Source organism: Pseudophryne corroboree, chromosome 5 (genome assembly GCF_028390025.1).
Source record: "Pseudophryne corroboree isolate aPseCor3 chromosome 5, aPseCor3.hap2, whole genome shotgun sequence".
Taxonomy (NCBI): domain Eukaryota; kingdom Metazoa; phylum Chordata; class Amphibia; order Anura; family Myobatrachidae; genus Pseudophryne; species Pseudophryne corroboree.
This window is the reverse complement of record NC_086448.1, coordinates 688,243,789-688,268,121: the sequence shown is the minus strand read 5'-3', so window position 1 is coordinate 688,268,121 and position 24,333 is coordinate 688,243,789. Positions and strand designations below refer to the sequence as shown.

Genomic DNA, 24,333 nt, shown 5'->3' with positions numbered 1-24,333 from the left:
GTGACACAAAAAGTGGATATGTCCACTTGAACTGGTACTTATGCATTTTTAAGGGTGTATTATACTGGTGAAGGTATTCGAAAATCAGGTTCCTATTTACTGCACTAGAAGGCGCTATTTCTCATCTCTTTTTAGATACATATATATATATATATATATATGTGTGTGTGTATAACGTAAAGTTCTCAAGGTAGTCAGCCATAAATATTTATCTTTAGAGGTAAACTGCGTGAAAAGTATATAAATTACTATATTATAGTGTAGTAGATACAAGGAATGTAGTGATATTTGAGTCTGCATACTTAGAACTGAGAACCTTCTGGAGTTGCCACCAGATACCTGTGTTGAGGAGTCTCGAGACTTGAGCGGGAAAACCATGGTTACGAGGACACCAGTGCTAACCTATAAAAAGGGGGACAATTGCACTGGTGAGGGTCATTCTCCCTGGGTGCGCACAGGAGCCACATCTGTAGGCTTGAGCCTGAAGACTTACTGGAGAGCAGCTTCTGGAGATCCAAGCGGCATAGTCAGGGGAGTGGAGAGAAGTTGGGCTGTGGAGGCGGAGTGTGGCTGCTGGAAGCTGGAGATTGGGTGGCAGACAGTTCCACTGTCAGTCACCTTCAGTGAAGCTAGAAGCTTGAACCTAGAAGTGGCCTCTCCTGTCTGCTGCTGTGGCTGTTAGAGACCTGGCTGTCACCATTGGAGACCCAACAGTATGGATAGTGATGGGGCTACCAATTGCATCAGGGACTTCACTTCCCACCAAGGATTGAGTTAGTAGGCTGGGCTAGAAGAGGAGAAAAGGGAAACTGGCAGGAGCTGGATACTGAAGCCAATGGACGACTGTAAGCCGGCACACACTCACAAATCCAATCACCCCAGCCAGTACTGTTAAGGGACCGCAGACTGAAGTATAGTGAAAGTGCCATGTTAATACTGTATATTTCAACAGGAACAATAAACAGTGTTAGGAATCATTCAATATTTACAGATCTACTGTTATCCACACTTCAGTGAAAGAAACAGCCCAACATTGACTATAGTTCTGGTGGTGGTAGTGCAAACTCATATAGTTCTGTGAAGAATAGTAAACATCTTCAGGAATGTAACCCACGGTAAAGAATTCTTTCACACTTCTGTACCAATACGTTTTAAATGCATTTCAACAGTTTATCCAAGACTCCAAATACCTTATAGTATAGCGATAATAGCAAAGTGACATCCATAGGAGTTTTTTTTTGCAAATACACCAAGCCTCATGATTATCCTTCAGTTGCACAGGGAACAAGCACTTGGATACAAATAATTAGAGATGTCCGTGTTCGGATTTACACGGATCTTATTGCCAAAATTTATCTGGATTTTCTTATTGACTATCCAAAACACGTGACATCCGAAAGCTAATAAGATGACATTTTGAGAACCGAGTAAATCTAAGTAAATCTGAACCCGCACATCTCTACAAATAATAACAGTGTATACAGTCTTATTATTAAAGAGCTACAAGAAACGAGTTACAATTAACTTTAACAATCTGCCAGGAGATTGTTACTTATATATAGAATGTGCAAACAACATTCCAGTCACTATAGGGTTTATTTACTAAAGTGTAGTAAAGGGTCTCAGATATGAAGATGTTACCCATAGCAACCAAATCAGATTCTACCTATCATTTATCTAGCACCTTCTAGAACATAATAGCCAGAATCTGGTTTGTTTCTATGGCCAACATCTCCACATTTGAAAACCCACAGTTTAGTAAATATATCCCTGTGAGTGTGGACAGATTAACTTTGCACATAACCTAATAGTGTTCACAAAAACGTGGGGTAAATTTACTAAGATTCGTATTTTCCCGTTTGAGGTCAAAGTTCAATCACGAATGACATTGAAAGTGTAAATATGCAACTTTTTAAATTGATTACGACTAATTTACTAAGCTGCCGTATTCTGCATTTTCGGGTTTTTCGATGTCGATGTCATTCGTTTTTTTAGGCAGTGTTATACGTGAGTGACTTGTAAAACACTGCCAACTTTAATACACTGAATCTCGGCCGGATCTGAGAGATCCGTGCTGGGCTTCATTGTGCACTTTGTTATAAAATAAAAAAAAATTTAAATGTAAAAAAAAAAAATTGCGTGGGGTCCCCCCTCCTAAGGCAAACCAGCCTCGGGCTCTTTGAGACGATCCTGGTTGCAGAAATATGGGAAAAAAATGGACAGGGGTTCCCCCATATTTAAGCAACCAGCATCGGGCTCTTCGCCTGGTCCTGGTTCCAAAAATACGGGGGACAAAAAGAGTAGGGGTCTCCCGTATTTTTGAAACCAGCACCGGGCTCCACTAGCTGGACAGATAATGCCATAGCCGGGGGTCACTTTTATACAGTGCCTTGCGGCCGTGGCATCAAATATCCAACTAGTCACCCCTGGCCGGGGTACCCTGGGGGAGTGGGGACCCCTTCAATCAAGGGGTCCCCCCCCCAGCCACCCAAGGGCCAGGGGTGAAGCCCGAGGCTGTCCCCCCCCATCCAATGGGCTGCGGATGGGGGGCTGATAGCCTTTGTTCAAAGTGTTTGATATTGTTTTTAGTAGCAGTACTACAAGGCCCAGCAAGCCTCCCCCGCAAGCTGGTACTTGGAGAACCACAAGTACCAGCATGCAGCGGAAAAACGGGCCCGCTGGTACCTGTAGTACTACTACTAAAAAAATACCCCAATAAAGACATCACACACACACCTTGAAAGTATAACTTTAATACATACATGCACACCAACATACATACATACTTACCTATGTTCCCACGCATGTTGGTCCTCTTCTCCAGTAGAATCCATGGTGTACCTGTTGAAAAAATTATACTCACATAATCCATGGTTGAAGGCTCCTCTGCTTGTAATTCTTTTGTAATCCACGTACTTGAAAAAATAAAAAAACGGATACCCGACCACGAACTGAAAGGGGACCCATGTTTTCACATGGGCCCCCTTTCCCCGAATGCCAGAAACCCACTCTGACTGATGTCTAAGTGGGTTTCTTCAGCCAATCAGGGAGTGCCACGTTGTGGCACCCTCCTGATCGGCTGTGTGCTCCTGTACTGTCTGACAGGCGGCACACGGCAGTGTTACAATGTAGCGCCTATGCGCTCCATTGTAACCAATGGTGGGAACTTTCAGGTCAGCGGTGAGGTCACTTTCGGTCAACCGCTGACCTGAAAGTTCCCACCATTGGTTACAATGGAGCGCATAGGCGCTACATTGTAACACTGCCGTGTGCCGCCTGTCATACAGTACAGGAGCACACAGCCGATCAGGAGGGTGCCACAACGTGGCACTCCCTGATTGGCTGAAGAAACCCACTTAGACATCAGTCAGAGTGGGTTTCTGGCATTTGGGGAAAGGGGGCCCATGTGAAAACATGGGTCCCCTTTCAGTTCGTGGTCGGGTATCCGTTTTTTTATTTTTTCAAGTACGTGGATTACAAAAGGATTACAAGCAGAGGAGCCTTCAACCATGGATTATGTGAGTATAATTTTTTCAACAGGTACACCATGGATTCTACTGGAGAAGAGGACCGACCTGCGTGGGAACATAGGTAAGTATGTATGTATGTTGGTGTGCATGTATGTATTAAAGTTATACTTTCAAGGTGTGTGTGTGATGTCTTTATTGGGGTATTTTTTTAGTAGTAGTACTACACGTACCAGCGGGCCCGTTTTTCCGCCGCATGCTGGTACTTGTGGTTCTCCAAGTACCAGCTTGCGGGGGAGGCTTGCTGGGCCTTGTAGTACTGCTACTAAAAACAATATCAAACACTTTGAACAAAGGCTATCAGCCCCCCATCCGCAGCCCATTGGATGGGGGGGACAGCCTCGGGCTTCACCCCTGGCCCTTGGGTGGCTGGGGGGGGACCCCTTGATTGAAGGGGTCCCCACTCCCCCAGGGTACCCCGGCCAGGGGTGACTAGTTGGATATTTGATGCCACGGCCGCAAGGCACTGTATAAAAGTGACCCCCGGCTGTGGCATTATCTGTTCAGCTAGTGGAACCCGGTGCTGGTTTCAAGAATACGGGGGAACCCTACTCTTTTTGTTCCCCGTATTTTTGGAACCAGGACCAGGCGCAGAGCCCAGTGCTGGTTGCTTAAATATGGGGGAACCCTGTCAATTTTTTTCCCATATTTTTGCAACCAGGGCCGGCTCAAAGAGCCCGAGGCTGGTTTGGTTTAGGAGGGGGGACCCCATGCATTTTTTTCTCTCGAAAATTTATAACATTTCCCCCCCCTTCCCACTGAAAAACATGCACGGATCTCATGGATCCGTGCATGCCTATACAAACACAGGATAAAAAAGCAGGTCTGGTTTTTTTTAGCACTTTTTCACGATTTGTATTTCATCACGGCAGTGTTTGGCTATTGTCGGCAGTTTTGTGTTTTGCACTTTTTAGTAAATGACCGATTTCTACCAAATTGCAGGCGTATTTGACCGATGGTGTATTGATTCGTGATTTTTTCCTAGGACTTCCAAAATATTACGAATGCCCTCATCACTGCCGTGATTTTTGCTTAGTAAATTACCGAGATGACACTTTGAAGAAAAAACGGCATCTCGGTCAAAATCGGGACCTTAGTAAATATACCCCATGGAGTGACAAGAAACATCTGTTGATAAATCAACTTAAAGGACACACATATAAAATGTTACATTAATAACACCTCTCCACCTAATTTACCAGCAGTTTCGTTGTAATTAATCCATTTTATCAGTCTTTATTGCTTAAAGAGTGCTCCTGTGGCCTGGCCACCATCCAATAGCATTCCTCTAAGCGCTGTGTGTTCCTAAATAAATGAATAATTTTAACATCACCTGGTAATACATTTAGTTTGTGTACAATAATGAATTACTTTTATGCAATAGGTCCAAGTTTAATAACACAGTTCCCTCTATGATGATATATATGGCACAAAGTTCAGGGCATTGGTGCAGGGCCTTCAGTGTTTACTTTTGCAAATTGGAGGAACCATGATAAGACAAGTAGGGCAATTTGCCTAATGAACAAGTATACTGAGCTAATAAGCAATTACAACAACTCTCTTTACAGTATTCTTTTTACAAATAATCATTCAGAAATAATTAGAATGAGTAAAACAATGTACCTTGCAGAAATACTTCTTAGGGTATAGAGATATTCTTCGAAGTATAGTCATTGATATTAATAACAAGTTAATTTCCACGACTTTAACATTTTTAATGTTGAAAGTTATTTGGGATTTTCCACTGTTTTTCCTTTGCTTTTTAAATTTTTTTTATTTATGTCTGCCATTGAAAAGTGACCCTAAATTATACTAGAGATGAGCGGGTTCGGTTCGTCGAGATCCGAACCCTCTCGAACTTCACCTATTTTACACGGGCCCGAGGCAGCCTCGGTTCTTCATGCCTTGGTCTGTTAACCCGAACGCGGCCGAATGTCATCATCTCGCTGTCGGATTCTCGCGAGATTCGTATTCTATATAAAGAGCCGCGCGTCGCCGCCATTTTCACTCATGCATTGGAGATTGAACGGAGAGGACATGGCTCAGTGTGCTCAGTGTGCTGCAAATATCTGTGCTCAGTGTGCTGCAAATATCTACGTTCTCTGCTTGAAAAGTTCCATATCTGTGCTCAGTGTGCTGCAAATATCTGTGCTCAGTGTGCTGCATTTTGGTGACCAACAGTATATAGTTGTACAGTACATTAGGCCATTGCTGTATCTTGCAGCTCTGTGTCACTGCAAGTATCCATTCCATATCTGTGCTGCATTTTTGTGAGCAGTATATCTAGTAGTACAGTGCAGCATTTTGGTGACCAACAGTATATAGTTGTACAGTACAGTAGGCCATTGCTGTATCTTGCAGCCCCGTTTCACTGCAAGTATCCATTCCATATGTGTGCTGCATTTTTGTGAGCAGTATATATAGTAGTACAGTGCAGCATTTTGGTGACCAACAGTATATAGTTGTATAGTACAGTAGGCCATTGCTGTATCTTGCAGCTCTGTATCACTGCAAGTATCCATTCCATATCTGTGCTGCATTTTTGTGAGCAGTATATATAGTAGTACAGTGCAGCATTTTGGTGACCAACAGTATATAGTTGTACAGTACAGTAGGCCATTGCTGTATCTTGCAGCTCTGTGTCTCTGCAAGTATCCATTCCATATCTGTGCTGCATTTTTGTGAGCAGTATATATAGTAGTACAGTGCAGCATTTTGGTGAGCAACAGTATATAGTTGTACAGTAGGCCATTGCTGTATCTTGCAGCTCTGTGTCACTGCAAGTATCCATTCCATATCTGTGCTGCATTTTTGTGAGCAGTATATAAAGTAGTATAGTGCAGCATTTTGGTGACCAACAGTATATAGTTGTACAGTACAGTAGGCCATTGCTGTATCTTGCAGCTCTGTCACTGCAAGTATCCATTCCATATCTGTGCTGCATTTTTGTGAGCAGTATATATAGTAGTACAGTGCAGCATTTTGGTGACCAACAGTATATAATTGTACAGTACAGTAGGCCATTGCTGTATCTTGCAGCTCTGTGTCACTGCAAGTATCCATTCCATATCTGTGCTGCATTTTTGTGAGCAGTATATATAGTAGTACAGTGCAGCATTTTGGTGACCAACAGTATATAGTTGTACAGTACAGTAGGCCATTGCTGTATCTTGCATCTCCGTGTCACTGCAAGTATCCATTCCATATCTGTGCTGCATTTTTGTGAGCAGTATATGTAGTAGTGCAGTGCAGCATTTTGGTGACTAACAGTATATAGTTGTACAGTACAGTAGGCCATTGCTGTATCTGGCAGCTCCGTGTCACTGCAAGTATCCAATCCATATCTGTGCTGCATTTTTGTGAGCAGTATATATAGTAGTACAGTGCAGCATTTTGGTGACCAACAGTATATAGTTGTACAGTACACTAGGCAATTGCTGTATCTTGCAGCTCTGTCACTGCAAGTATCCATTCCATATCTGTGCAGCATTTTTGTGAGCAGTATATATAGTAGTACAGTGCAGCATTTTGGTGACCAACAGTATATAGTTGTACAATACAGTAGGCCATTGCTGTATCTTGCAGCTCTGTGTCACTGCAAGTATCCATTCCATATCTGTGCTGCATTTTTGTGAGCAGTATATACAGTAGTACAGTGCAGCATTTTGGTGACTAACAGTATATAGTTGAACAGTACAGTAGGCCATTGCTGTATCTTGCAGCTCCGTGTCACTGCAATTATCCAATCCATATCTGTGCTGCAATTTTGTGAGCAGTATATATAGTAGTACAGTGCAGCATTTTGGTGACCAACAGTATATCGTTGTACAGTACAGTAGGCCATTGCTGTATCTTGCAGCTCTGTCTCTGCAAGTATCCATTCCATATCTGTGCTGCATTTTTGTGAGCAGTATATATAGTAGTACAGTGCAGCATTTTGGTGAGCAACAGTATATAGTTGTACAGTAGGCCATTGCTGTATCTTGCAGCTCTGTGTCACTGCAAGTATCCATTCCATATCTGTGCTGCATTTTTGTGAGCAGTATATAAAGTAGTATAGTGCAGCATTTTGGTGACCAACAGTATATAGTTGTACAGTACAGTAGGCCATTGCTGTATCTTGCAGCTCTGTCACTGCAAGTATCCATTCCATATCTGTGCTGCATTTTTGTGAGCAGAATATATAGTAGTACAGTGCAGCATTTTGGTGACCAACAGTATATAATTGTACAGTACAGTAGGCCATTGCTGTATCTTGCAGCTCTGTGTCACTGCAAGTATCCATTCCATATCTGTGCTGCATTTTTGTGAGCAGTATATATAGTAGTACAGTGCAGCATTTTGGTGACCAACAGTATATAGTTGTACAGTACAGTAGGCCATTGCTGTATCTTGCAGCTCTGTGTCAATGCAAGTATCCATTCCATATCTGTGCAGCATTTTTGTGAGCAGTATATATAGTAGTGCAGTGCAGCATTTTGGTGACCAACAGTATATAATTGTACAGTACAGTAGGCCATTGCTGTATCTTGCAGCTCCGTGTCACTGCAAGTATCCAATCCATATCTCTGCTGCATTTTTGTGAGCAGTATATATAGTAGTACAGTGCAGCATTTTGGTGACCAACAGTATATAGTTGTACAGTACACTAGGCCATTGCTGTATCTTGCAGCTCTGTGTCACTGCACGTATCCAATCCATATCTGTGCTGCATTTTTGTGAGCAGTATATATAGTAGTACAGTGCAGCATTTCGGTGACTAACAGTATATAGTTGTACAGTACAGTAGGCCATTGCTGTATCTTGCAGCTCCGTGTCACTGCAAGTATCCAATCCATATCTGTGCTGCATTTTTGTGAGCAGTATATATAGTAGTACAGTGCAGCATTTTGGTGACCAACAGTATATAGTTGTACAGTATAGTAGGCCATTGCTGTATCTTACAGCTCTGTGTCACTGCAAGTATCCATTCCATATCTGTGCTGCATTTTTGTGAGCAGTATATATAGTAGTACAGTGCAGCATTTTGGTGACCAACAGTATATAGTTGTACAGTACAGTAGGCCATTGCTGTATCTTGCAGCTCTTTGTCACTGCAAGTATCCATTCCATATCTGTGCTGCATTTTTGTGAGCAGTATATGTAGTAGTACAGTGCAGCATTTTGGTGACCAACAGTATATAGTTGTACAGTACAGTAGGCCATTGCTATTGATATAATAATATTACTGGCATATTACTCCACACATTAAAAAATGGAGAGAAAAAACGTGGAGGGTGAAATAGGGAAAGATCAAGATCCACTTCCACCTAGTCCTGAAGCTGCTGCCACTAGTCATGTCAGAGATGATTTAATGCCATCAATGTCGTCTGCCAAGGCCGATGCCGAATGTCATAGTAGAGAGCATGTAAAATCCAAAAAACTAAAGTTCAGTACAATGACCCAAAAATCTAAATTAAAAGCGTCTGAGGAGAAGCCCCAAACACCTCACAATATTATTTTTAGTCCTAAAATTTGTACCGAGGTCGCTGGATGACTAATCTAAGCGACCCAAGTGGCCGGCACAAACACCTGGCCCATCTAGGAGTGGCACTGCAGTGTCAGACAGGATGGCACTTAAAAAAATTGCCCCCAAACAGCACATGATGCAAAGAAAAGAGAAAAAGAGGTGCACTGTGGTCACTTTATGGCTAAGCTAAGCGACACAAACACCTCAATATCAGAGCAATTATTCTTTCTAATCAGTGGTATTATTGGTCCAAATCACTGGGAAAAAATGACAAAATCACAGGAATTATTCATTCTAATCAATGGTATTATTGGTCCAAATCACTGGAAGAAAATGACAAAATCATTGGAATTATTAGTTCTAATCAATGGTATTATTGGTCCAAATCACTGGCAGAAAAGGACAAAATCCCTGGAATTATTTGGCAAGATCACTGTAATTAATAATTATAAATCACTGATATTAATTGGTAAAATCTTGCTATCGCCTGCCTAGTGAAGTGGAATCTAGATGGGATTTTGTACCGGGGACACAATAACTTCATCAATTGTCTAAATCCCACTGCACTAATGGCGGAAAATGGCCACACGTCTGACAGTGCACTGATTATACTGAGAACTGATTATACTGATCACTGGTGATACTACGGAGAACTGACACTGAGCAGCGAGAACAGCACTGGACTATTGTACTGTAGTATACTGGTCACCACAATGCAGCACTGACATTGAGCACAGATATTAAGCACTGATCAGGATACTAGAAGTGACACAGAGCTGCAAGATATAGCAATGGCCTACTGTACTGTACTACTATATACTGGTGGTCACCACAATGCTGCACTGTATTACTATATACTGGTCACAACAATGCAGCAGATATTGAGCGCTGATCAGGATACTAGAACTGAGTCAGACACGGAGCTGCAAGATACAGCAATGGCCTACTGTACTGTACTACTATAATATACTTGTGGTCACCACAATGCAGCACACTGAGCACAGATATTACCAGGTGTATCTCACACATCGCTCAGTACAGATTACAGGATGTATAATCACCAGGTGTATAACACAGGTTGCACAGTACAGTATACAGGGCATATAATTAATTACCAGGTGTATCACACACATCGCACAGTACAGTATATAGGATGTATAATCCCCAGGTGTATCTCACACATCGCTCAGTACAGTATATAGGGTGTATAATCCCCAGGTGTATCTCACACATCACACAGTACAGTATATAGGGTGTATAATCCCCAGGTGTATCTCACACATCGCTCAGTACAGATTACAGGATGTATAATCACCAGGTGTATCTCACACATCGCACAGTACAGTATATAGGGTGTATAATCCCCAGGTGTATCTCACAAATAGCTCAATACAGATTACATGATGTATAATCCCCAGGTGTATCTCACACATCGCTCAGTACAGATTACAGGATGTATAATCACCAGGTGTATCACACACATCGCACAGTACAGTATACAGGGTGTATAATCACCAGGTGTATCTCACACATCGCTCAGTACAGATTACAGGATGCATAATCACCAGGTGTATCTCACACATTGCTCAGTACAGTATATAAGGTGTATAATCCCCAGGTGTATCTCACACATCACACAGTACAGTATATAGGGTGTATAATCCCCAAGTGTATCTCACACATCGCTCAGTACAGATTACAGGATGTATAATCACCAGGTGTATCTCACACATCGCTCAGTACAGTATATAGGGTGTATAATCCCCAGGTGTATCTCTCACATCGCCCAGTACAGATTACATGATGTATAATCACCAGGTGTATGACACACATCGGTCAGTACAGTATATAGGGTGTATAATCCCCAGGTGTATCTCACACATCGCTCAGTACAGATTACAGGATGTATAATCACCAGGTGTATCTCACACATCGCTCAGTACAGTATATAGGGTGTATAATTCTCAGGTGTATCTCACACATTGCACAGTACAGTATATAGGGTGTATAATCCCCAGGTGTATCTCACACATCGATCATTACAGTATATAGGGTGTATAATCCCCAGGTGTATCTCACAAATTGCTCAGTACAGATTACATGATGTATAATCACCGGGTGTATCTCACACATCGCTCAGTACAGTATATAGGATGTATAATCACCGGGTGTATCTCACACATCGCTCAGTACAGTATATAGGGTGTATAATCCCCAGGTGTATCTCACACATCGCTCAGTACAGTATATAAGGTGTATAATCCCCAGGTGTATCTCACACACCGCTCAGTACAGATTACAGGATATATAATCACCAGGTGTATAACACACGTCGCACAGTACAGTATACAGGGTGTATAATTAATTACCAGGTGTATCACACACATCGCACAATACAGTATATAGGGTGTATAATCCCCAGGTGTATCTCACACATCACACAGTACAGTATATAGGGTGTATAATCCCCAGGTGTATCTCACACATCGCTCAGTACAGATTACAGGATGTATAAAATCACCAGGTGTATAACACACTTCGCACAGTACAGTATACATACTGGTCACTACAATGCAGCAGATATTGAGCACTGATCAGGATACTAGAAGTGACACAGAGCTGCAAGATACAGCAATGGCCTACTTTACTTTACTATATGTATACTGCTGGTCAGCAAAATGCTGCACTGTCCTACTATATACTGCTCACAACAATGCAGCACAGATATGGATAGTATACTTGACACAGCTGCAAGATACAGCAATGGCCTACTGTACTGTACTACTGTATATGTATACTGCTGGTCACCAAAATGCTGCACTGTCCTACTATGTACTGCTCACAATAATGCAGCACAGATATGGATAGTATACTTGACACAGAGCTGCAAGATACAGCAATGGCCTACTGTACTGTACTACTATAATTATATACTGGTGGTCCCCACAATGCAGCACACTGAGCACAGATATTTGCAGCACACTGAGCACAGATATGGAGCATTTTCAGGCAGAGAACGTAGATATTTTCAGCACACTGAGCACAGATATTTGCAGCACACTGAGCACAGATATTTGCAGCTCACTGTGCACAGATACGGAGCTTTTCAGGGAGAGAACGCAGCCACATCCTTTCCGTTCAATCTCCAATGCACGAGTGAAAATGGCGGCGACGCGCGGCTCTTTATACAGAATACGAATCTCGTGAGAATCCGACAGCGGGATGATGACGTTCGGGCGCGTTCGGGTTAACCGAGCAAGGCGGGAAGATCCAAGGCTGCCTCGGACCCGTATAAAATAGGTGAAGTTCGGGGGGATTCGGATCTCAACGAACCGAACCCGCTCATCTCTACTGGAAATGAGTGGAAAATATGGTTATTGAGGTTAATAATACTATAGGATCAAAATTACCCCCAAATTCTATGATTTAAGCTGTTTTTGAGGGGTTTTTGGAAAAAAAACCCGAATCCAAAACACACCGGAATCCGACAAAAAAATTCCAGGGAGGTTTTGGCAAAACGCGTCCGAATCCAAAACACGGCCGCGGAACCGAATCCAAAACCAAAACACAAAACCCGAAAAATTTCCGGTGCACATCTCTAAATTATACCAATACCTGTTCTCAGACAAAAGTGGGAAGATTGGAAATAAGCTGATATCTGACAGAATATCTTTAATTTTAGCCTCGTACACACTGGGTGATAAACTAGAAGATGAACTATAACAATCTTTTTAAAAAAAATCTATTATCTATATCATCTAATGTGTATGCCCGAATGATGGGGGTCATTCCGAGTTGATCGCACGATGGCGATTTTTGCTGCGCTGCGATCAGGTCTCTACTGCGCATGCATATGCACTACAAAGCGCACGCGCGTCGTACGGGTACAACGCGGATCGTTGCTGAGCTATGGATTTAACGAAGAATCCATACGCACAGCCGATCACAAGAAGATTGACAGAAAGAGGGCATTTATGGGTGGAAACTGACCATTTTCTGGGAGTGGTAAGTGGTAGGGAAAACGCAGGCGTGTCCGGGCATTTGGAGGGTGGGTGTGTGAATAGCTAGCATGCGATCAACTCGGAATGACCCCCGATAAACAATGAGCACATCCGTGGGTTGTTCTTATTCCGGCATTATCTACTGAACATGCAGCTCAACTTTAACTATATTGTTGAGCTGCATGTTCAGAGAGTGAGGGGGATGACGTTACTGAACGATATCGTTCATCAATATCGTTCAGTGTGTATGCACTGGCTATCTACCCTAATAAGCAATCAGAAATAGGCGAGTATATATATATTTTTTTTATATAGGTGACCTATGGATATTTACATGGACAGGTGGACGTGAATGGTTACATGGGATGTAGGGTAGTATATGTAAGTGTGAGTGTGTAAGTATGTTTTATTAAAGTTTTACTGTGTAAGGTGTGCCTGTCTGGTCTTTATTGTAGTATTTATTTTACAGTAGAACTACAGTTACCAGCAGACCCTTTAATGCTCTGCATGCTGGTACTTGTGGTTTGCCAAGTACAAGCTTGTAGGGGAGGCTTGCTATAGTTCCACTGTAAATGACAGTATTTTATTTGAATTTAGCTTAACGGCTATCAGTCCAACACCCACCACCCATGGGTGCTGGGGACCGCCTCAAGCTTCAGCCCTGGTCCTTTGGTGTCTGGAGGGAGGGACCCCTTTAATGGGGGGGGGGGTTTCGTACTCCCCCAGGAAACCCCTGCCAGGGCTGACTAGTTGGGGGGTAATGACATAACCACATGGACTTGTATAAATGTGTTCCCTGGCTGTTGAATTATCTTTTTGACTAGTAGATCCCAGTGCTGGTTTCAAATATAAGGGGGACCCCTACGTCATTTTCCCCTCCCCCCATTTTTTTGGGATCCAAGACCAGTTCAACAGCGTGGTGTTGGTTCTTAAAATACTGGGGGACCCCTACACATTTTCCCTGGTATATTAATCACCAGGACCGGCTCAAAGAGCCCATGTCTGGTTATTCTTAGGAGGGGGACCCCACACACATTTTTTACTTTTTCACACACATTACACTTTGAAGCCCTGCATGAATATCAAAGATCTGGTCTGGCTTCATTGTGTCATAATAGTCAGTATTTTACAAAATTCCCCCTTAAAACACTGCTCTGCATTACTAATGACATAGACATCAGAAAACTCGAATTGGACAAACATGGTAGTTTAGTAAATTACTGAATTTGTTTTCAAAAGGTTGCATTTTTAAATGTCCGATGTCTGCCGAGATTGATCTCAGTAACCTTACCCCATGGAATGATACAGCAGGTCTGCTCTATTGCTCACAACAAGTCCTGTCTGGTATGAATGCTGGATATATTTCCAACACAGCAGTGCATGCACTCAAGATCTCTTTAACCCCCAGCACAAGGTTTCACAGAGGGATCAAGCTCCTGGTGTTCTGACTTAACGTGCATACACACATCTTCGATTGTGGCTATCTTTGATTTTGACTGTGTGGTATGGACTATATGATATTGACACTGTGCTTGCCATATTGGCTGTGTGCGATTTTGACTAAGTGTCAATTTTGACTATACTTTAGCACTAGATAGTCAATAATTGTCTTGCCTGCACTGTCTATCTAGCCTCGCAATACCGACCCCGCGGGACCGCGCATCGGGATTGCATCGGGATTGCAAGGTGGCTAACACCTTGCGAATTGCACTAATTTACCTTGCGATTTTGACTATATGGTGAAAATAGCAAGGCTAAATCTCACCGTGTGTATCCACCTTTACAGTTATATATTATTGTGGTGGGATATCGCTATGGCCTCATTGCTGCTGTTATATTTATTTATTTATATATAAATGTAATTGGCTATCATCTTATTTACCACGCTGAATATTTATGCATCTGGTGAACTCGCATTGCATGGAGCCATCTGTGGATCACTAAATGCAATTATTACATTGATGGTCTGCAATCACCACGGGCATCGCTCAAAAGTAACATTGTTTATACAAGGCCATTGGATGCTTTCACAAGCTGACTACAGTATGTTTTATTGATTTTTTTATAAGCTTGTTTTCAATATCTAGTTATTCAACTACATTGTTGACACATATGTATTCACTGTTACAATATAATTAGTGTTATCAAGTTTATTCCTGCTGACAGAGCTGTAGGTTTCCATCTATTATTATATTGTTCCTATTGTGATTATTATTATATTTTAATGTCTTGAAATCTAGGTACAGTACTTACCATTTTATATTATTGTTTTTATTGCTCATTAATAAATATATATATGCTAAATCTGTCAGCTCTCCCAGTCTTCATTTTCTGCTTGTAGCTTTTAGGGGTTAGCCACCCCTTTCTGGTGAGCTGCTTCCAGATTCATATTTATCAGACTACTAACTGATGTGCCCAATTTAATTTCTCCACTTATTCTGCTTTACAGGGAAGAGTAAGTATATAGGTTGAGTATCCCATATCCAAATATTCCGAAATACGGAATATTCTGAAATACAGACTTTTTTGAGTGAGAGTGAGATAGTGAAACCGTTGTTTTTTGATGGCTCAATATACACAAACTTTTTTCAATACACAAAGCTATTAAAAATATTGTATTAAATGACCCCCAGGCTGTGTGTATAAGGTGTATATGAAACATAAATGAATTGTGTGAATGTACACACACTTTGTTTAATGCACAAAGTTATAAAAAATATTGTCTAAAATGACCTTCAGGCTGTGTGTATAAGGTGTATATGTAACATAAATGCATTCTGTGCTTATATTTAGGTCCCATCACCATGATATCTCCTTATAGTATGAAATTATTCCAAAATACGGAAAAATACGATATCCAAAATACCTCTGGTCCCAAGCATTTTGGATAAGGGATACTCAACCTGTATATATTTTTTTTATTATTGAATAAAATGGAACTATCACAATGCAAATACACATATTTAGAATAGCATAATTAAAATTATGTTTGTGAGCAATAACTTAGCAAAAAGGGGTCTATTCATAGAGAAGAGAAAATCCCTGCTTTGCAGAAAACAGGTGTACTATGATTTGGGCTTTTTACAGAGCGCGTTACCGTGGAGAAGTTCCTGACCAACCATTAGAGAGGACAAACAAGGTCACTTTATAAAGGAGGGGAAATGGGTTTGTTGGGACCATCCACTTTAATTGCCAGGAGGGTTAATCTTGATGTAGTTTCCATAGAAACAAAAACAAGTACTCAAGTTAATACATTATCACACTCCACCAAGTTACTACTGACCCCTAAAGTAGGGGGTGGGGCCCTCAAGCAGTGGGACCCACCAGGGATTTGCCCTGTACACCTGTGGGTCAGTCCAACCCTCAATACATGTTAGCAATACATACCTCTGTGTGTTATGTTGTTATTTACATCGTATTACTTCTTTTTTGCTTATTTTAACATCCATTTTGCTTTTTTCCATTTCCATTTATAATACTGGATACTAACATTTTTTTTTTTATTTTTTTTTTTTGGGGGGGGGGGTATTTCATATTACTGTTTAATAATCTTTTTTATTTGATGGCCTAGATACATTTTTGTCAGGTCAAGAATTACAAATCTTAATTTTTTTAATGTCTGTTTAATGGCATATCAATATTCCACATTAAATAAAAAGTCTGTATTTTGTTTTAGCTGTATATTATTATTATTATTATTATTATTATTAAAAGTTAACACAAGTTTTATTTACACACATGCAAAGTAGACACTTTAGTTAATCAAATTTTTTTAACTACTGTATGTACTTTTTTTTATAATTACTTTGATTTTATCGTACTGTTTTTTATGATTCTGCTGCAATTGCCACTTACAATCTAATTGTTAGTGTTTGCAGTACTATAGCTAGGATACAGCTAATTACTAGTGATGAGCGCCTGAAATTTTTCGGGTTTTGTGTTTTGGTTTTGGGTTCGGTTCCGCGGCCGTGTTTTGGGTTCGACCGCGTTTTGGCAAAACCTCACCGAATTTTTTTTGTCGGATTCGGGTGTGTTTTGGATTCGGGTGTTTTTTTCAAAAAACCCTATAAAACAGCTTAAATCATAGAATTTGGGGGTCATTTTGATCCCATATTATTATTAACCTCAAAAACCATAATTTCCACTCATTTTCAGTCTATTCTGAATACCTCACACCTCACAATATTATTTTTAGTCCTAAAATTTGCACCGAGGTCGCTGGATGACTAAGCTAAGCGACCCTAGTGGCCGACACAAACACCTGGCCCATCTAGGAGTGGCACTGCAGTGTCACGCAGGATGTCCCTTCCAAAAAACCCTCCCCAAACAGCACATGACGCAAAGAAAAAAAGAGGCGCAATGAGGTAGCTGTGTGAGTAAGATTAGCGACCCTAGTGGCCGACACAAACACCGGGCCCATTTAGGAGTGGCACTGCAGTGTCACGCAGGATGTCCCTTCCAAAAAACCCTCCCCAAACAGCACATGACGCAAAGAAAAAAAGAGGCGCAATGAGGTAGCTGTGTGAGTAAGATTAGCGACCGTAGTGGCCGACACAAACACCGGGCCCATTTAGGAGTGGCACTGCAGTGTCACGCAGGATGTCCCTTCCAAAAAACCCTCCCCAAACAGCACATGACGCAAAGAAAAAAAGAGGCGCAATGAGGTAGCTGTGTGAGTAAGATTAGCAACCCTAGTGGCCGACACAAACACCGGGCCCATCTAGGAGTGGCACTGCAGTGTCACGCAGGATGGCCCTTCCAAAAAACCCTCCCCAAACAGCACATGACGCAAAGAAAAAAAGAGGCGCAATGAGGTAGCTGACTGTGTGAGTAAGATAAGCGACCCTAGTGGCCGACACAAACACCGGGCCCATTTAGGAGTGGCACTGCAGTGTCACGCAGGATGTCCCTTCCAAAAAACCCTCCCCAAACAGCACATGACGCAAAGAAAAATAAAAGAAAAAAGAGGTGCAAGATGGAATTGTCCTTGGGCCCTCCCACCCACCCTTATGTTGTATAAACAAAACAGGACATGCACACTTTAACCAACCCATCATTTCAGTGACAGGGTCTGCCACACGACTGTGACTGATATGACGGGTTGGTTTGGACCCCCCCCCAAAAAAGAAGCAATTAATCTCTCCTTGCACAAACTGGCTCTACAGAGGCAAGATGTCCACCTCATCATCATCCTCCGATATATCACCGTGTACATCCCCCTCCTCACAGATTATCAATTCGTCCCCACTGGAATCCACCATCTCAGCTCCCTGTGTACTTTGTGGAGGCAATTGCTGCTGGTCAATGTCTCCGCGGAGGAATTGATTATAATTCATTTTAATGAACATCATCTTCTCCACATTTTCTGGATGTAACCTCGTACGCCGATTGCTGACAAGGTGAGCGGCGGCACTAAACACTCTTTCGGAGTACACACTTGTGGGAGGGCAACTTAGGTAGAATAAAGCCAGTTTGTGCAAGGGCCTCCAAATTGCCTCTTTTTCCTGCCAGTATAAGTATGGACTGTGTGACGTGCCTACTTGGATGCGGTCACTCATATAATCCTCCACCATTCTTTCAATGGGGAGAGAATCATATGCAGTGACAGTAGACGACATGTCCGTAATCGTTGTCAGGTCCTTCAGTCCGGACCAGATGTCAGCATCAGCAGTCGCTCCAGACTGCCCTGCATCACCGCCAGCGGGTGGGCTCGGAATTCTGAGCCTTTTCCTTGCACCCCCAGTTGCGGGAGAATGTGAAGGAGGAGATGTTGACAGGTCGCGTTCCGCTTGACTTGACAATTTTCTCACCAGCAGGTCTTTCAACCCCAGCAGACTTGTGTCTGCCGGAAAGAGAGATCCAAGGTAGGCTTTAAATCTAGGATCGAGCATGGTGGCCAAAATGTAGTGCTCTGATTTCAACAGATTGACCACCCGTGAATCCTTGTTAAGCGAATTAAGGGCTCCATCCACAAGTCCCACATGCCTAGCGGAATCGCTCCGTGTTAGCTCCTCCTTCAATGTCTCCAGCTTCTTCTGCAAAAGCCTGATGAGGGGAATGACCTGACTCAGGCTGGCAGTGTCTGAGCTGACTTCACGTGTGGCAAGTTCAAAGGGCAGCAGAACCTTGCACAACGTTGAAATCATTCTCCACTGCGCTTGAGACAGGTGCATTCCACCTCCTATATCGTGCTCAATTGTATAGGCTTGAATGGCCTTTTGCTGCTCCTCCAACCTCTGAAGCAAATAGAGGGTTGAATTCCACCTCGTTACCACTTCTTGCTTCAGATGATGGCAGGGCAGGTTCAGTAGTTTTTGTTGGTGCTCCAGTCTTCTGTACGTGGTGCCTGTACGCCGAAAGTGTCCCGCAATTCTTCTGGCCACCGACAGCATCTCTTGCACGCCCCTGTCGTTTTTTAAATAATTCTGCACCACCAAATTCAAGGTATGTGCAAAACATGGGACGTGCTGGAATTTGCCCATATTTAATGCACACACAATATTGCTGGCGTTGTCCGATGCCACAAATCCACAGGAGAGTCCAATTGGGGTAAGCCATTCCGCGATGATCTTCCTCAGTTGCCGTAAGAGGTTTTCAGCTGTGTGCGTATTCTGGAAACCGGTGATACAAAGCGTAGCCTGCCTAGGAAAGAGTTGGCGTTTGCGAGATGCTGCTACTGGTGCCGCCGCTGCTGTTCTTGCGGCGGGAGTCCATACATCTACCCAGTGGGCTGTCACAGTCATATAGTCCTGACCCTGCCCTGCTCCACTTGTCCACATGTCCGTGGTTAAGTGGACATTGGGTACAGCTGCATTTTTTAGGACACTGGTGACTCTTTTTCTGAGGTCTGTGTACATTTTCGGTATCGCCTGCCTAGAGAAATGGAACCTAGATGGTATTTGGTACCGGGGACACAGTACCTCCAACAAGTCTCTAGTTGGCTCTACAGTAATGATGGATACCGGAACCACGTTTCTCACCACCCAGGATGCCAAGGCCTCAGTTATCCGCTTTGCAGTAGGATGACTGCTGTGATATTTCATCTTCCTCGCAAAGGACTGTTGGACAGTCAATTGCTTGGTGGAAGTAGTAAAAGTGGTCTTACGACTTCCCCTCTGGGATGACCATCGACTCCCAGCAGCAACAACAGCAGCGCCAGCAGCAGTAGGCGTTACACGCAAGGATGCATCGGAGGAATCCCAGGCAGGAGAGGAATCATCAGAATTGCCAGTGACATGGCCTGCAGGACTATTGGCATTCCTGGGGAAGGAGGAAATTGACACTGAGGGAGTTGGTGGGGTGGTTTGCGTGAACTTGGTTACAAGAGGAAGGGATTTACTGGTCAGTGGACTGCTTCCGCTGTCACCCAAAGTTTTTGAACTTGTCACTGACTTATTATGAATGCGCTGCAGGTGACGTATAAGGGAGGATGTTCCGAGGTGGTTAACGTCCTTACCCCTACTTATTACAGCTTGACAAAGGGAACACACGGCTTGACACCTTTTGTCCGCATTTCTGTTGAAATAGTTCCACACCGAAGAGCTGATTTTTTTGGTATTTTCACCAGGCATGTCAACGGCCATATTCCTCCCACGGACAACAGGTGTCTCCCCGGGTGCCTGACTTAAACAAACCACCTCACCATCAGAATCCTCCTGGTCAATTTCCTCCCCAGCGCCAGCAACACCCATATCCTCCTCATCCTGGTGTACTTCAACACTGACATCTTCAATCTGACTATCAGGAACTGGACTGCGGGTGCTCCTTCCAGCACTTGCAGGGGGCGTGCAAATGGTGGAAGGCGCATGCTCTTCACGTCCAGTGTTGGGAAGGTCAGGCATCGCAACCGACACAATTGGACTCTCCTTGTGGATTTGGGATTTCAAAGAACGCACAGTTCTTTGCGGTGCTACTGCTTTTGCCAGCTTGAGTCTTTTCATTTTTCTAGCGAGAGGCTGAGTGCCTCCATCCTCATGTGAAGCTGAACCACTAGCCATGAACATAGGCCAGGGCCTCAGCCATTCCTTGCCACTCCGTGTGGTAAATGGCATATTGGCAAGTTTACGCTTCTCCTCCGACAATTTTATTTTAGGTTTTGGAGTCCTTTTTTTACTGATATTTGGTGTTTTGGATTTGACATGCTCTGTACTATGACATTGGGCATCGGCCTTGGCAGACGACGTTGCTGGCATTTCATCGTCTCGGCCATGACTAGTGGCAGCAGCTTCAGCACGAGGTGGAAGTGGATCTTGATCTTTCCCTAATTTTGGAACCTCAACATTTTTGTTCTCCATATTTTAATAGGCACAACTAAAAGGCACCTCAGGTAAACAATGGAGATGGATGGATACTAGTATACAATTATGGACGGACTGCCGAGTGCCGACACAGAGGTAGCTACAGCCGTGGACTACCGTACTGTACTGTGTCTGCTGCTAATATAGACTGGTTGATAAAGAGATGTAGTAGTATGTATGTATAAAGAAGAAAGAAAAAAAAACCATGGGTAGGTGGTATACAATTATGGACGGACTGCCGAGTGCCGACACAGAGGTAGCTACAGCCGTGGACTACCGTACTGTACTGTGTCTGCTGCTAATATAGACTGGTTGATAAAGAGATGTAGTAGTATGTATGTATAAAGAAGAAAGAAAAAAAAAACACGGGTAGGTGGTATACAATTATGGACGGACTGCCGAGTGCCGACACAGAGGTAGCTACAGCCGTGGACTACCGTACTGTACTGTGTCTGCTGCTAATATAGACTGGTTGATAAAGAGATGTAGTAGTATGTATGTATAAAGAAGAAAGAAAAAAAAACCACGGGTAGGTGGTATACAATTATGGACGGACTGCCGAGTGCCGACACAGAGGTAGCTACAGCCGTGAACTACCGTACTGTACTGTGTCTGCTGCTAATATAGACTGGTTGATAAAGAGATGTAGTAGTATGTATGTATAAAGAAGAAAGAAAAAAAAACCACGGGTAGGTGGTATACAATTATGGACGGACTGCCGAGTGCCGACACAGAGGTAGCTACAGCCGTGGACTACCGTACTGTACTGTGTCTGCTGCTAATATAGACTGGTTGATAAAGAGATGTAGTAGTATGTATGTATAAAGAAGAAAGAAAAAAAAACCTCGGGTAGGTGGTATACAATTATGGACGGACTGCCGAGTGCCGACACAGAGGTAGCTACAGCCGTGGACTACCGTACTGTACTGTGTCTGCTGCTAATATAGACTGGTTGATAAAGAGATGTAGTAGTATGTATGTATAAAGAAGAAAGAAAAAAAAAACACGGGTAGGTGGTATACAATTATGGACGGACTGCCGAGTGCCGACACAGAGGTAGCTACAGCCGTGGACTACCGTACTGTACTGTGTCTGCTGCTAATATAGACTGGTTGATAAAGAGATGTAGTAGTATGTATGTATAAAGAAGAAAGAAAAAAAAACCACGGGTAGGTGGTATACAATTATGGATGGACTGCCGAGTGCCGACACAGAGGTAGCTACAGCCGTGGACTACCGTACTGTACTGTGTCTGCTGCTAATATAGACTGGTTGATAAAGAGATGTAGTAGTATGTATGTATAAAGAAGAAAGAAAAAAAAACCACGGGTAGGTGGTATACAATTATGGACGGACTGCCGAGTGCCGACACAGAGGTAGCTACAGCCGTGAACTACCGTACTGTACTGTGTCTGCTGCTAATATAGACTGGTTGATAAAGAGATGTAGTAGTATGTATGTATAAAGAAGAAAGAAAAAAAAACCACGGGTAGGTGGTATACAATTATGGACGGACTGCCGAGTGCCGACACAGAGGTAGCTACAGCCATGGACTACCGTACTGTACTGTGTCTGCTGCTAATATAGACTGGTTGATAAAGAGATGTAGTAGTATGTATGTATAAAGAAGAAAGAAAAAAAAACCTCGGGTAGGTGGTATACAATTATGGACGGACTGCCGAGTGCCGACACAGAGGTAGCTACAGCCGTGGACTACCGTACTGTACTGTGTCTGCTGCTAATATTGACTGGTTGATAAAGAGATGTAGTAGTATGTATGTATAAAGAAGAAAGAAAAAAAAACCACGGGTAGGTGATATACAATTATGGACAGACTGCCGAGTGCCGACACAGAGGTAGCTACAGCCGTGGACTACCGTACTGTACTGTGTCTGCTGCTAATATAGACTGGTTGATAAAGAGATGTAGTAGTATGTATGTATAAAGAAGAAAGAAAAAAAAACCACGGGTAGGTGGTATACAATTATGGACGGACTGCCGAGTGCCGACACAGAGGTAGCTACAGCCGTGAACTACCGTACTGTGTCTGCTGCGAATGGATGATAAATAATGATATAAAAAATATATATATATCACTACTGCAGCCGGACAGGTATATATTATATAATGACGGACCTGCTGGACACTGTCTGTCAGCAGAATGAGTTTTTTATAGAATAAAAAAAAAACACCACACAAGTGAAGTCACACGACCAGTGTTTAACTTTTTCAGGCAATCACAATATAGTATACTACTAACTATACTGGTGGTCAGTGTGGTCAGGTCACTGGTCAGTCACACTTGCAGTGGCACTCCTGCAGCAAAAGTGTGCACTGTTTAATTTTAATATAATATGTACTCCTGGCTCCTGCTATAACCTATAACTGGCACTGCAGTGCTCCCCAGTCTCCCCCACAATTATAAGCTGTGTGAGCTGAGCACAGTCAGATATATATACATAGATGATGCAGCACACTGGGCTGAGCAGTGCACACAGATATGGTATGTGACTGAGTCACTGTGTGTATCGTTTTTTTCAGGCAGAGAACGGATATATTTAAATAAAACAAAACTGCACTGTCTGGTGGTCACTGTGGTCAGTCACTAGTAAACTCTGCACTCTCTACACTTCTACAGTACTCCTAAGCTCCAGTAAATCAGGTCAATCTCTCTCTCTCTCTATTCTAATCTAAATGGAGAGGACGCCAGCCACGTCCTCTCCCTATCAATCTCAATGCACGTGTGAAAATGGCGGCGACGCGCGGCTCCTTATATAGAATCCGAGTCTCGCGAGAATCCGACAGCGTCATGATGACGTTCGGGCGCGCTCGGGTTAACCGAGCAAGGCGGGAGGATCCGAGTCTGCTCGGACCCGTGAAAAAAACCATGAAGTTCGGGCGGGTTCGGATTCAGAGAAACCGAACCCGCTCATCTCTACTTATTACCCAGTATTGTTTATAACATGTTTTAGAGCTTTCTTACACTTTAGGTATTAAAC

At 42.9% G+C, this 24,333-nt stretch overlaps 1 long non-coding RNA gene across 2 annotated transcripts in view; it reads left to right on the top strand.

The window, feature by feature from the left end:
• The window catches only part of LOC134929331 (uncharacterized), a 195,377-nt gene that overhangs the window by 120,276 nt on the left and 50,768 nt on the right, over positions 1-24,333 (top strand). The gene's annotated exons all lie outside the window — the stretch shown is intronic.